A 16,795-nucleotide genomic window follows, 5' to 3' on the forward strand; every position below is an offset into this window, starting at 1 on the left:
GTAAGAACAGTACTAAGGAAAATGAAGTCAGGGAAAGCAGCAGGCTCGGATGAGGTCACAGCAGATATGATAAAGATGATATGATAAAGAAGGGTGAGACAGGGGAGAAATGGCTCCTGAGGATACTAGTAGCAGTATGGAGAGAAAGGTGTATCCCATATGACTGGAGAATAAGCATACTCATGCCAGTGTACAAGAACAAAGGGGGCATCCACAACTGTGGGCAGCACAGAGGTATCAAACGCCTGTCAGATTGCATGAAAGTTCTGAAGAGGGTGACTGATAAAGGGATATGCAGAGTAGTAGAATGTGAGATGGGAGATGAGCAATTCAGATTCAGATCAGGATGCAGCACAACTGACTCAGTATTTGCAGTGAGATAGATAGTTGAGATGAGGAAAGAGTCTAACTGGGCATTCCTAGACTTTGAGAATGCATATGACAAGGTCCCAAGAGAGCTGATCTGAGTAGTACTGTGGTGGTTTAAAGTCCCAGAAACATTGGTAGAATTTGGGCAGGCTATGCCAACCATAACAAAATAAGGGTTATGCTCAAAATGCTAGGAGCTTAAATAAAAAATTGCACACCCTGGAAGCACTTCTATCACTGGAAGAAGTCTGTGCAGTCACTGAAACCTGGTTCAAGGCCTCAGACAGTAGCAAGGCTACAATGACTTCCACACCTTCAGACTGCAAAATGAACATGTGAGAACCAAAGAAGGCAGTGTTTCTAACTATATTAGAGATAAATTCACCTCCCAGCTAGTTAGACTGGGCAACTCCATGGAATTACTTTATGTTCGGATTACTGTGGGTAAGACCCCAATTCAAATCATAGCTAGTTATAGATCCCCCTCCATGGATCATGATGCGCACAAGGTGTACGTGACCAAACTGGAGTCAATCCAAATATTGCCAAACACTCTTGTCATCGGAGATTTCAATTATCCAACCATTAAATGGGGCACCTACTCTAGTCCTAACTCACTAGTGCAAAAGTTCCTTGATTATGTTAACTCAAATGCCCTAGAACAAATTGTTCAAACCCCAACAAGAGGAACAAACAACTGGCAGACCCTCTTTAGTTAAATCTGACTACAAATCAGTCATCTTCAAATTGACACCAACACCAGAACTCACAAAGCTGAAGTCAGACTAACAAACTTCACCAAAGTAAACTATTCCCTCCTAGGGGAAGGTCTGAATGCATTCCAAGCCCTACTTCCAGCTAAAAGTGGTAACTACACCAAAGCTTACACTAAAGCCCTGTATAATCACTTGTATAAATGTATAGATTTGTCTGTTCCAGAAAATTAAAGCCAGAGTCCCAAACAAAAACAAGCCACCCTGATAGACATCCAACATCAACAACTTTACAACAGCCACAAAAAGCTGCTGTCTAGAAAACTAAGGTGAGGAGCCAACAATGAAGAAGCACCCTCCTCAGCCTCAACAGGTAAATAAGACAACATGTCAAATTCTCTAAGGGTAACTTTGAGAAAAACTTAGCAATCACACCCAAGGATAATCATAAGGGCTTTTACAGCTACATACATAGCTTAAAAGGTAGGACCCAAGCATGTGCCAAACTACTGACTAACGGTATCACACACACTGATCCCGCAGAGTTAGCAAACCTCCTAGAGGATAGATTTGGTGAATATTTCAGTCCCTTATCCCATCCAAACATATCACAAACATTGCCACCAACTGCCCCCCACCCTACGTATCTGAAAAGTAAGTAATTAAAGCCTTGTCTAAGGCAAAAAACACAGCCTCCATGGTACCAGACAGCAACTCAGACTGTCTTTTAAACAAACTAAATCATGAACTAGCATCACCATTAAGTACCCTATTCAATCACAGCCTAACCACTGGCTTTGTTCCTGCAGAATGGACAATAGCAACAGTTGTTCCCCTCTACAAAGGTGGCTTAGCAACAGACCCAGGGAATTATAGACCCATAAGTCTGACCAGCCTCATCTGTAAAGCCATGGAACATATCATAATGGAACTCATAAATAAAGACACAGGAGATCTCCAAACCTGGATCCAATCCAATTAGGCTTTGTCAAGGGCAGATCCTGCCCATTAAACCTGGTAGATTTCTTCAAAAATCTGTCTAGGGCCATTGACAATGGCAAATATGTGCACACAGCATACCTTGACTTAGCACAGGCCTTTGACCCAATCCCACACTCAGGTATTACCAATAAACTTAGCAAACTGAATGTAAATCCCTTTGTTGTAAGATGGGTTGCCAACTGACTCACAAACCAGTCCATACAACTAGCAACAATAAGAAAATCTAGACCACTGGTTCAGACCCAAAAGTATTTTATTCTCTAGCGCCTTGGTATAAAACCTTCCAGGATTTACAAAAGTCAGCTAAAAATGAGCTACCTTTTATACAAAAAAACACAAACTCAATCAATCAATAATACAATCAAACAATTAAATAAAATATTCAAAAATAACATTAGCCAAAAAGAACAAGCCCAAAACAATAAAGTAAATCAATAATAGTTGGAGTGATGCTAAGTTGAGCAAAGCTGTGTTCATCCAAAGTACTCAAAACGTCACTTGCCAAATAAAAGCCAAAGAAGTTGTAAAAATCTCCAGAGGTTGTTTTAATGCATAAAAATATCACACACAGGTTAGCGCTTTCACTACTAGGCTTCTTCAGACCTACAGCAATAATAAAACCACCCAAGTTTAAATAGCTTCCTTGGCGGGAAACCACTACTCCCTTAAAGTGCTAGCGTTCATAAATGCAAATCATCATATACATTCTCTAAAAAATCTTTCTAAAACCATATAATAATCTCAAATATCAATAACATATACAAAAATATGTATGAGAAACATCAATAAAAACATCTATGAAAACATAACATACTTAATAAAACTACACTACACATATCATAGGCATACATCACATCCTTCTTAAAATCATGTGAACTAATGTATACATATTCAAGAACCAGGAAGTGTCATCATTCCTCAGTCAAACCGCCCTGCTTCAGGTTTTCATCTTCCTTGATTTCAGGAACGGTTTAATCAAGACCTTTCCATTAAGCCCCGGGGGCTGATCAGACCTCAGTCTTATAATCCATATGGTCTCCCTTTCCTCTGTGTATGTTCTAATATCCCCACCTCTAAAATTGAGGCTAATCCCCTCTATTATTTTAAACCTAAAGACATGAGAATCATCATTATCAATAACGTGCTTGGATAGTGCATTGACCTTGGATTTGATCCTGATCTGATATAAATGTTCTTGGATTCTGTCCCTAAGCCTCCTATTTACCTTCCCAACATAAAACATCTGACATGCTTCACATGAGGCAAGGTAAACCACATCAGCAGACATGCAGTCCCCTGCCACACGGAAAACATGCCTAGATGAGTCAGAAGGATAAACAAAAATGGGATTGGAATCTATGAAACCACATAAACTGCAATGGCCACATGGCATAGTAGCACATGCGGTTGAAGTCCCTACATCTAACACTTTCCTAGGGTAACACAAAAGTCACCTTCAGATTCATCTTGTTTTTCTAGATGAACTTCGGGGCTGCACCCACTGCTTCTTTGACCTGGTCAACCATTGATAACAAGCTGATGTGGTTTACCTTGCCTCATGTGAAGCATGTCAGATGTTTTATGATGGGAAGGTGAATAGCAGGCTTAGGGACAGGATCCGAGAACATTTATATCAGAGCAGGATCAAATCCAAGGTCAATGCATTATCCAAGCACATTATTGATAATGATGATTCTCATGTCTTTAGGTTTAAAATAATAGAGGGGGTTAGCCCCAATTTTAGAGGTGGGGATATTAGAACATACACAGAGGAAAGGGAGACCATCTGGATTATAAGGCTGAGGTCCAATCAGCCCACGGGGCTTAATAGAAAGGTCTCGATTAAACCGTTCCTGAAATGAAGGAAGTTGAAAGCCTGAAGCAGGGTGGTTGGACTGAAGAATACTGACACTTCCTGGTTCTTGAATATGTAATGATTAGTTCACATGATTTTAAGAAGGATGTGATGTATGCCTATGATATGTGTAGTGTAGTTTTATTAAGTATGTTATGTTTTCATAGATGTTTTTATAGATGTTTCTCATACATATTTTTGGATATGTTATTGATATTTGAGATTATTATATGGTTTTAGAAAGATTTTTTAGAGAATGTATATGATGATTTGCATTTATGAACGCTAGCACTTTAAGGGAGTAGTGGTTTCCCGCCTAGGAAGCTATGTAAACTTGGGTGGTTTTATTATTGTTGTAGGTCTGAAGAAGCCTAGTGGTAAAAGCGTTAACCTGTGTGTGATATTTTTATGCATTAAAACAACCTCTGGAGGTTTTTACAACTTCTTTGGCTTTTATTTGGCAAGTGGTGTTTTGAGTACATTGGATGAACACAGCTTTGCTCTACTTAGAGTCGCTCCAACTATTACTGAATTAAATAAAATACTTCCAATTAACCTCTCCATTCAGTCACATAGGGACCAAAGTATCATATTTAAGAATAAAGACAGACTCTTTGTATAACAGTTTTTCTTTCAAAAGAATTTCATCAACATTTTCAACAAATACTTGCTCTAAAATATAACCTTGAAGCATAGAAAAATCACTGCCATATACATCTCTAAAATGACATGCCAAAATCTTGTCTTCTTTTTGATTTTTTATGTCCCTGATATGTTCCATTAACCTCACTTTAAAACTCCTTTTTGTTTCACCAATATAAAAGAAACCACATGGGCACCTTAAGGCATAAATAACCCCCTTGCTGTTACATGAAAAACTTCCCCTTTGTACATATTTAATTTTATTCACATATTCAAAGGAACATATTATATATTTGCAAATAGAACAACTGTTGCATTTATAAGTGCCCATAGATTTTGGACAAACCCCCAAGTTATTTTTTGGTAAGACAACATTTCCATGAACTAGCATGTCCTCTAAACTTCTTCCCCATTTGTATGACATCATAAGATGCTTGCTTAAAATTTTACTCAAATCCCCATCCTCGTGAAGAAAATTCCAATAATATTTTGCAATACTACTAACTTCTTCACTTTGAATGTTATATGTGCTTACAAAATACATTTGTTCATTCTTCTTTCTACCATTCTCTCTACCCCCCATTGACCCACAACCTGTTACCAACATTATTTCTTGATTTTAACACAAAAAGTTTTTGCTTAGCTTCTTCTATTGCTTTACTACTATAACCTCTATTACAAAACATAATGGGACTATTGTATATTTCTTCCAACAAATTTGTCTCAACATTGCATATTCTAGATAATCTTAAAAATTCACCATATGGCAAAGATTATAGAACATGGGGGGAGGGGATGACAACTAATAGCATGCAAGTAACTGTAACATACATGTAACTCCTGGAAGGTTTTGTACAGAGGCGCTAGAGAATAAAATACTTTTGGGTCTGAACCAATGGTCTTGATTGGCTCACAAACTAGTCACACACTATCAAAGTGGGTGACTCCATATCAACCAGCAGCTCTGTCACCAGCGGGGTGCCACAAGCGTCAGTGCTGGGCCCCCAACTGTTTAGTATATACTTTTCAGAAGTACAGGCCAAAACTAAGGGGTTGTGGCTGACCAAGTCTGAGGATGGTTGCAAACTAGGTACAATTATTGAATCCCCAAATGATGTCAGTATACTTCAGAAGGGTCTTACACAGACCAACGACTGATGTCTTAGTTACAGTCACAAACTGAATGCAAAGAAATACATTATAATTCTCTTCAGTAAAAACAATGTCCCTTCACACTATCAAATTAACAACAAATACCCTATGTACCTATGAAGTAGTAAGAGATCTGTGATCACAAGTTGACTGTGACCTTAACTTCAACCACCATGTGTCTACTGTAGTAAGGAAGACTTTTTATGTAGCACACTTGATTAGCAAAGGCATTGCGTCTAGAGCAAAGGAGGTGATAACGCCTCTATACTCGTCACTAATCAGGTCCAAATTGGGTATAACACCCCTTTCAGCATGTACCATACAAAGCACCCTCAACATTTGGAGACACCTCAGAGTTTTCTAACTAAGATGATCAAGGGATGACTCTGGAATTATTATTTAACTGTAGCCTCCAAATAGGCTTCATGCCTCATGAATGGAGAAAAGCAACAGTCATCCCTCTGCACAAATGTTGACCATCTACAGACCCTGGAAAATACAGACCCGTAAGTCTCACTTGTCTTATAAGTAAAGCCATGGGATAATTATCATGGAGATGATCAATAGAGATACAGTAAACCACCAGACACTGGAGCCAACTCAGTTTGGTTTCGTCAAGGGCAGATCATGTCTACTCTACTTGGTGACCTCTTTGAGAAGTTCACCAAAGCAATGGATGAGGGCAAAATCGTTCACACTGCCTACCTTGACCTGGCCCAGCCATTTGACACAATACCCCACTTGAGCATTGTTGACAAACTCAAGAGATTAGGTATAAACCCATATGTCACCCAGTGGATAGCCAACTGGCTCACAGACAGGACCCAGGAAGTTAGAATTGGGGAGTCCACATCTAAAAAGAGGCCAGTCACAAATGGAGTCCCTCAGAGATCAGTCCTTGGACCCCTCCTTTTTGGCATTTACTTCTCTGAAGTCAAGGCCATTGTCAGTGGTTTCTGGATGACTAAATTTGTAGATGATTGCAAATTAGGAGCTGTCACTGAATCTCACACTGGCACAAATGTTCTCAAGGAGGGGCTGACACAGACAAACAACTAGTGTTAGAGTCATGGACTAAAACTAAAAGCCAGGAAATGCATAATAGTATCCTTTGGGAAGTCATCCATAACTGCTAACTATCATATTGACAACACACCCCTTAGAGCTGACCCAGTTGTCAGGGACTTAAGGACACACATAGATAGTAATCCAGCCTTTGATCATCACGTGTCTACAGTGGTGAGGGAATCATTCTATGTTCCACAACTTATAAACAACGATATGGCATCTAAGTCCAAGAAAGTCATTGTTTCACTCACTGTATTCTGCATTCATCAGACCTATCATTGAGTACAATGCCCCTTTTGGTATGTACCTAACCAGGCATATCCAACAACTGGAACATTCACAGAGGTTCCTCACTAAGAGAATACAGGGTGTAAATAGTATGTTCTATGCAGACCACCTCAAGGCCCTATCCCTGTATGCTGTCTCCTACAGGCTTTTGAGAGGAGATCGATGCCTGGCATACAGGGCATTATCAGTCCCCATTCTGATGGACCTCCTGCATATCCACAAAACAAACAATACCAGAGTTACCCATTCTAAAGACTTAAACCTTGCCTGTGATTTAAATAGGACCTACTGAAGAGATAGGTATGCATCCCAGGGACTACCCCATCTATGCAGCAGGCTCCCCATTCATGTGAAGGAGATTTCCTCACTAATCCAATTCAAGTGCAATTTGGACATTTGGATGGAAAACTGGAAATTCATCCCTGGTTTGGCACCTATGTCTCTGATGCAAACAGGTAACCTGTAAATGGTTCACCTCCCAGGCCCACGCTTACATTTATCAAGGGTATCAGAACTTGTCAGAGATTTGGGATGCATGGCTAGGGTTAAAAAGGCCCTTGTGGTTGTTAGCCTAGTAAACACCTATGAACCTATGCACTCCAGCACATACCTTACACAGACCAACTAAAGTCCTTGTCACTATACGTAGTATCATGTAGACTATTTAGGGGAGACTTATGCCTGGTTTATAGAGCAATTTCTGACCCAAACCTAATGAATTTGCTGCACATCCATAAATCAAATGGGACTATAGCTACCCATTCCAGGGACCTAAATATACCCTGCGACTTGAATTGGACATGCTGGAGGGACAGATCTATCTCCCAGTGACTGATGCATCTTTGGAATTGGCAACCAATTCATGTGAAGCAACAGCACCTCTAAGAATACTGCTCAAAAGCAGCTTGGACGAGTGAATGGGGCAACTTAAATTCTTACCAGGGATAGTGTCCACACCCTTCCTGGACATGGGCAGTCATTAATAAATACAATCCCAGGTATTGACTAGAGTATCTATGGTATTACATTGGGATGAAATGGCTAGGCTTGAAATGACCTCTTGGTCGATAGCCTTGTAACCTGCTATGATACTATGATCCTCTGTACAAGGACTCAATGACTCAAGTATGAACAATGTTCGGCCTCACCACAGAGGAGTTCCAAGTGGGAGTGGGTGTATACCAGTGCTCATGTTTGAGCCCACTGCTGTTCATACTGGTGATGGAATACATTAGCAAACTGGTTTGAAAAGACAGATCAATAATGTTGCTGTTTGCAGATGATGTGGCATTACAGCCAGACTCTGAGCAAGAACTTTAGCAAAGGATAGAGGAATGGGTAATGCACAACTGAAGGCACATGGGAGGAAACTAAGCACATATAAGATAGTGATAATGGTAGCAAATTGAGGAAATCAGAAGAAGCTGCCAGTTCAGATAGAAGGGAAGAGAGTGGAACAGGTAAAGAGCTTCAAGTGTCTGGGAGGGGTAGTTGAGGAGAAGGGTAGTCTGAATGAAGAGGTCAAAGCTAGAATCAGAGAGGCTGCAGCCAATTGGCATTGAGTCTCAGTTGTAGTATATGACAGAAGAATGCCAAAGAATCTGTAAAGTAAGGTGTACAAAATGTGGTGTGACCAGTACTACTGTATGGTACAGAAACCTGGGCAGTAAAGGCAGAGTAGATGAAGAAGCTAGAAGTGATGGAAATGAAGTGCCTGAGAAGGGTGGTAGGATGCACACTGTGGAACAGACAAAGAAATGAGAACATAAGAGCAGTAGACAAAGTAGCTTCAATTGCAGAAAAGATCAAAGAGAATTGATTACTGTGGTTCGGACACATGCAGAAAAGCAGAAGACAATCTGGTGAAGAAGATTTTGGACAGACAGGAAGAAGGTAAGAGTAAATGAAGACATCAAGCAGAGATGGATGGATTGTGTGAAAGAAGATCTGTGACATTAAGGCATGAGTGTCAAAGAAGGCAGGAGTGTGACACTGAAATGAGGGAGATGGTTAATACCATACCCCGACCCCATGTAGAAAATGAGAAATAAAAGGGGCTGATGATGATGAAATAACATTTTTCCAGACTCTCACAACTCTCATCTAAAAGCATCTGTGATCTCCCAGGATACAAACCGAGTTCTGAACTGTACATTTTTGCTTGATCCTCATCTAACAGCATTCTTCAACTAAATACTTTAATCTAAACTGTCAGGCAAGGGTATTCTGTTTTTGAAGTTTCCTTCAGAATTGCAATATACCATAATGCCAGTCACTGGTTCAGCTTTTGTCTGGGTCTACTTATACCAGCTAACTATCTTGACCCTGACCTTGATATTTGAATTACTCCAGAATGATGCTTTCTTGTCATCCCTAGCATGCCTATCGTGTACCCTTTCCACATATTCTCAATTGTTTTCTTTCATATATGGGAATCATTTCTAGCAGATGGGGAGCAACAATCATTTAAAGATTTGCTGGCCCAGCCAAAACCTGTCTTTGAAAATTCTTTCCCCTCCTTCCCCTAGAGATCACACTATTCCCTTTTCATGATTAACAAAGACTGAACTTGGCTGGAGTCTACTATTCTCTGACATCTGACAATTCAGCTGAGGCCGTTTGACCAGACCAATTATCCTATACATATGAATTCTACCAGCTTTGCCTTTCCAAATAAAAGATTCACAAAAAAATAATATTCCTGTCCCATAGATCAACATCTACCATGAAATGTATGACTGAACATAAAAATTTTGTTAGCTTTATCACTTAAAAATATTTATTCTACCTGTAAATTAATTAATTTTCCCCTGTCCACATATTCAGTGGTCATTCAATGAAATGAAAATATTAAAATAATGAAGGGCTGACCATTTTCTCCTAGGTTTCAAAAAATTTATGGTCAAGGCACTTCAGCGGTATTGCCTAGTGAACTTATTTTGCTGCTCCCTCCATATTCACACACTAGGTTGCACCAAATCATTCTTATTTTACTTCAAAATTGAACATTTCCTAAAAATGTTCAAATCCCCTGGTCTTTCAGAAGAACTGCATCTAGCATATTCTCTAAACGTTGAGGCTTAAAATCCTTTATCAACATGAATAATCAAAAGATAAAAGGGCACCCTTTCCTAGTAATCCATTCCACTTCTCTTTTTGGTATACTACCAGAGTCTTAACATGTGACATCCATTATATTCTTTACCCTGCTTTAAAGTGGGGAGGTTTGGTAATTTCTTCCACAGTATGAAAAATGAAACCCACTCTGCCGAATCAAACACCTTTTAATGTTGAAAATACATTGGCCCACAGTTATTTTGACATGCTGTCATTTTCCTTCTAAAATATGCCTAGTAACCACCAGTCACCTCAGTAGTTCTAACTTAAGCAAATCCTCTCTATCTCCTCTCTGTAATCCCTGCCATTTCATGGCTACATGTAGTAAAACTGTGGTATTCACTTACAATAATGCAGGCAAATTTCCCCCTGCCTTGGTCCATTGAAAATCTGTTAACTTCTCTGCCAGGTTTGAGCCTACATTTTTGTAAAATTCTACCAGACAAACATCTTCCTTGTGAGCAACCTAAATTCCAGTATTAATAGCTAGAATAAAATATCTTAATGATATTTTCCATCCATGAAGACTTTCTTGGTTTGGCTAAGCCTTTTTCTTATCAAACAATCTTACCTGTAGACATGGACTTTCCTCCTGATTCCTCCTAGCTTAGACTTGGAAAGGACATGATAAAAAATTAGCATTATGCCCTCTTTGTGAAAAATATGTTACTGTCACTAATCTCCAGTTTAGTTATCAGCAGTTATTTTCATTTCACCTTTATCTTTAGTGCATGCAAGTAAGTTTCCTTACCTCTAGTTATGGAGCTTTTATTCCCTGGGCCTCCAGTGAAAATGGGTCTTGCATGCCCCACTCAGTCAATCCCAATAGACAAATACAATAACTGTCTAACTAACTAACTGTCTAACTAACTAACTAACTAACTAACTAACTGAGTAGTTGTTAGTGAATGAACCCCATTCTACAATAATAGATTCAAGCTCCCCTGTAATGGTTTTAATTTTCCCCTGATGTTCCCCTGAAAAAGAAAATTCCATTATGAGCCTCATCCACATATTTAATCCATCAGCTTTGCAAATTTTACAGGTCCTTCCCTAACCTCTATGCTGTTTTCTTTATTCCAAAAGCCTTTGTTGGACAACAATCTGCACAATGTGGATTTTATTGTATCTTACCATAAATGTTTAACTATCCCCTACATTATTTGTGTGCGTTGAACTGTACCACGTGGAAAAGCAGCCAAAATGTGTACCCTTTCTTCTCTTTGCCAGATCCATTGATACCACTGTCAAACCCCTTTGCTATGGCATTGATGGCTAACATTTAAATTATATGTAGTCCAATGAGTGGATGGAAAGGCTGTTTTCAGCAATCCATATCTTTCCTTCCCTAAAACCAGATTCCTGCCAAAAAATTTAATCAAGGAAATGTTTGCATTTATTTTCTTGTAAGAAAAAAACTCTCACATTCCTGATTGTCTAAATTAGCCTTTATTGCTCTTGTTTCAAGACTCTTAATTTTGGTGTGCATCTCCTTTTCTGCAAACTACTATGCACTTCTTCAGCAACTGTTACATTAACATCACCACCTTCTCTAACCCCTTCTAATGATGCCTCATCTCATTATGTGAAAATATCCCAGAAACTCCCCACTGTTAAAATTTGGTCCATATATGCATTCAGTTATCCAAAGCTAGTCTGAAATTCAAATGTATGCGCATGCATACACACGCGCGCACACACACACACACACACACACACACACACACACACACACACACACACACACACACACACACACACACACACACACATTGTCTACCATCTTCTATCCTGGCTTTCACTGAATAGTCTAAAAAGTGGCTTTTAAGTTCCCCTTTTATTCAGGTAAAGAACACCCTCCCCCCAAATTCCATCTAGTTATAGCCATCCTGCTATCCCTTTCTATACATTTCTCTATCTGCTTTTACCCCCTATTCTCCTTCCAGGATGGACATTCCCCTGTCCTTTGACACACAAATTCTCAGTAATATGGGTTACAGAGATGCCGGAACTGAACACTATCCCAACCATGTCTAGTATGTATTACCACCTGCCCTCACTGTAAAAGCTCTGCCCTACAGCTTCCCATGGGTTCACTTTGAATGTGCTCTTCCATTATGTAACACATGAAAATCCTTTCAACCTGTCATCTTAACTCATTCACTCGAATGAGTGCACTGCAACTTCCAGTGGGTAGAGCCTAAACCTTTTGACAAAATTAAATTATGCCCCCACATTTCAAACAAATGTTTATATCTCCATAGGGATTATGAAAAAAACATGAATGGCAAACTCTTCAGCACAAACTATTTTTATAGTGGCAGTATTCTTTAGGTGCTAGGTCTTAAACCAAATTTTATAAGCCACAGGAAACTTAGTAACTATTACATTTGTACTATTTTGTAAACAACTTACAATATCTCAGTAACCACTCAAGTTGCACAAACACTATCAGCAGCATGGTATTTGTCTAGCTGAGAGTGTTCATATGAAGCTAAGAGTTCTGTCTTGGTTACTTGGTTGTTGAGATATTTAGAAAAATGTTAAAATTATAGCTATATAAATTAATATCCATTTACCTGTACTAGACAGATGGATGGAGAGATAAAAGGGGTCCGGATGGAGAGATGAAAGGGGGTCCAAATGGAGAGATGAAAAGTCAGCAAGCAAAGGAGTGTAGTAGTGCTGACGTTTAACTCATTCTCAAGTCTTGGTGAGTACCTTCGCGAGGTGGACCCTGTTTCTCACAAAATCTCACCAAGGCGACACTGATATATAGACTGTATTTATATAGCATATATAATGGACAGAAGTAAATCAAAAATAAAAAAAGATCGCTGGGTGAACAAGACCCAGGATAAAAAAATGTCCAATCCTTGTAGGTGCACTGGTGCCAGGACTGGAAAAAAATGACAGTGTAGAATCCTCAAAATACAGAAACAATCCTACAATGGGGCCCGGCCAGGCTCAGGGGGAGGATGCCCCCCCCCCCCATTGTAGAAGGAAGTAGTAGTCCACATAAATGACAAAAATTGATTGGCCAAAGAAGAGCCATAAAGATGACAGAGTGGACTATTGAGGATAAAAAAGAAAAGATGTATTATTATTATTATGTGAAAAGCCCAGAATTTCTAGGCACAAGATATATACAAAACGATTAAGAGAGAAATTAGAGGAAAGAAAAATACTCCCACAGGAAAAACTGTCACAAGCTTAAATAAAAATTTGCTTTCATTAATACAACAGATTTTTGAAAAACAGTATATAGATCAAGAAACTTTGATTTCTTTGGAAAAAGAAGTCTCTGAGGAAGTGAGAAAATATAAACAAAACAAAACCTAGAGGTATTTGAAAAATATAAAAAAGAAATATGGACATGGGAAAGAAAGAGAAATTTGATATGGTACAATATTTATGCAAAGGAGAAAGCCAACTAATATACAGAAGGCAGTTTCAAAGATATTCGAAGAAAAATGCAGGCAAAGGGATCTAGATTTAATGTAGAAAAGACAATTAGTAAAGTAGAAGTTAAATAGAAGTTGAAGTTATGGAGTGCCTGCGAAGTGAAGGATTTAATGTAGAAGGTCTAACACAGACTACATCACAACATGATGGAGTGAGTCCCCATAATAAGGAAAAGCAAGAAGATCAGGAGACATGTGAAGAAAAAATATGGACAGGGGAAAGGAAAAGAGATTTAATATGGTGTAATATTTATGCAAAGGAGAAAGCAAAACTAACCAATACAAAAAGAGCAGCACCAAAGATATTTGAAGAAAAATATAGGCAAAGGAATCCGGATATGGAAAACTTTACAATACAAAAAATAAGAAGACTAAGAGGAAAAGTAGAACAAGAGATTTGTAATGGAAAAGTCAAAGAAATAGAAACTGAGGTAATGGAACAGCTGCAAAGAGAAAGATTAAGTATAGAACATCAAATTCAGAAAGCACAACAGGATAGAGCAATGGATATCCAAATTAAGGGGGAAACAAGTGGAACAGGAAGCAACAGGTCAGGTGCCATATCAAGATATTTTGGAGCCTTCCACAGGAAACCAGTATAAACTTTCACTTGAAGCTAGACAGGAGGGAAAGGAACAGGAAACTGTGGAAACTCTGATGCAGTCAATGTTGAGGAGTGATAGGCCAGTGAGTTCCCATATGACAAAACAACAGATGACACAGGATGAAATTGAAGAGAATGTGCCATAAGAAGATGCTATAGAACTTTCTGTAGAATCCCCGCAGGAAATGGAAAACAAGGGATGTGCCCTCAGTATTGAAGAAAAGGAGTTAAGAGAAGAGTTGCTTGATTTAATAGACAAAGACAGATGTATAAGGTCAATGAGAGAAATATATTGCAGAAGGTTAATAAAACCCCAAAAGTTAGAAACTTGATAAAACAAATGAACACAGTAATTACCACTGTCCATAGAGACCAATGCAATATAACAGAAGTAAACAGAATATATTACTGTGCTGCTAAATTAATAACTGATAAAATTCTACCACAAGAACATAGGGTAGTGAGGGAAAGGGGGGGGGCGAAAGCGAATACCATCACGGAAATATCGAAAAAAGAAAATTATAAAGTAGCTAAGACAAGAAGTGTCATTGTTAGAATATTATAGAAGAGGGAACAGATCAACAAAAATATTAAGAAAGATGTGATAAAAGCAATGTGCAGTATTAGAATAGACCAGGATCTATTATGCCCTATTGGAGATAACAAACTAAAACTTTCAAAACAGGCAGAAAGACTCAGAAGATATGAAGAGAAATATAAGGGAAAAGCACAAAATACGCAATTTACTGATGACCCAAAAACGTTTTATAGAGAATTAGGAAATAAGGTAAATTGATAGACCGCCAAAAAAAGAGGAAGTAGATACATTTTGAAGAAGTATCTATGAAGATCCTGTGGAACATAACAAAGATGCTAAATGGATAGAAGAAGTAAAATAAAGAATACAAAGTTTAAAGGTACAGGATATGAAATGGGATGAAATAACAGCCAGAGAGATTGAAACAAAGTTGAGAAAAGCCTCTAATTGGAAAACCCCAGACCCAGATGCAGAACCTAACTTTTGGCTTAAAGTATTAACTTCTTTACATAAGGATCTAGCCAAGAGTAAGAACTATTTATATGCACACCCCAAACAGACACCGCACTGGTTAACAACAGGAAAAACAATGCTCTTACTTAAGAGTGAACCTGCAAACTACCCTAAAAATTATAGACCAATAATTTGTCTTCCAACAACTTATAAACTATACAAGGGGATTGACATGGACATGGAACAAAGGGTCGTTTGTTGTTAAATAAAGTTATAGTGGAGAACTGTAAGGAAGGGAATAATCTATGTATGGCATGGATTGACTATAAAAAGCATTTGATTGTATCCCACATTCATGGATAAAAGAGTGCTTAAAAATGTATAAGGTACATCCTACACTGATTGATTACATTACAGTAACCATGAAACAGTAGCAGACCACTTTGCAATTAAGCCATGATAAAGGACAGATTACTATCCCAGGGATAAAAATCCAAAGGGGGATATTCCAGGGTGACTCCCTGTCACTGTTACTATTTTGCCTTGCCATTAATCCATTAAGATTTTTACTTTACAGGTTAGGTCATGGCTATAATTTGGCTTCTATAAAACAACAAGGTATAATAACTTTTCATCTTCTCTTTGTCAATGATTTAAAATTGTATAGCTAATCAGATGAGGAATTGAAAGCACAGCTACAGGTTGTCAAAACTTTTTCAGATGATATTGGAATGTCATTTATAAATGTGCAAAAGCAGCCTTTAGAAAAGGAAAATTGCAGCACCGGGAAAATATCAGTTTGGGACAAGAATGTGATATAAAAGAACTTGAGCAAGAGGGGGTGTATAAATACTTGATAATTGATGAAGGATCTGCAATAAAATACGAACAAATGTGAATAAAGCTTAGTAAGGAGTACTTTAAAAGACTTAAATTAATCCTGAAAACAGCATTGACACCTAGGAACAAGATCCAAGCTATAAATCAATTGGCTCTTCCTGTCCTAACTTATAGTTTTGTAGTGATTGACTGGCCCCAAAAAGTGTTGGATAGATTGGATATTAAAACAAGAAGGATGATTCATGCTCATCGAATGATTTATAAAAATCAGTGTATACCAAGATTATATATTCCCCGTTATGAAGGAGGGATGGGCCTCCTTGAAATTGATTACATGCATAGATCTGCAGTCATGGGACTCCACATATATCTACTGACCTCACAAGATCCAAATGTGGTGAAAGTTTTAAAACATGAGGAGAATAAATCTAAGATGACATCTCTGCTTAATTTAGCATATTGCCATCAAGCAGGAATGGAAATAAAACCAGAAGTGGATAAAAATCAGGCAGCAACTGAATGCGCTAAAAAACAAAAGAAAGAATATAAGGTGAAGGATCAGATAAGAAGGCAAGAAATGTGGAAAAAACATAAATATAGTTGCAAATATAGAAAACTTCTGGAAGAGCCTCACATTGATCAAGAACGAATGCAGGAATGGTTAAGGAGAGGTGAATTTACATCAAGAAA

The sequence above is a fragment of the Protopterus annectens genome, chromosome 3.part1 (assembly GCF_019279795.1).
Source record: "Protopterus annectens isolate FY-2018-M chromosome 3.part1, PAN1.0, whole genome shotgun sequence".
Lineage (NCBI taxonomy): Eukaryota > Metazoa > Chordata > Ceratodontiformes > Protopteridae > Protopterus > Protopterus annectens.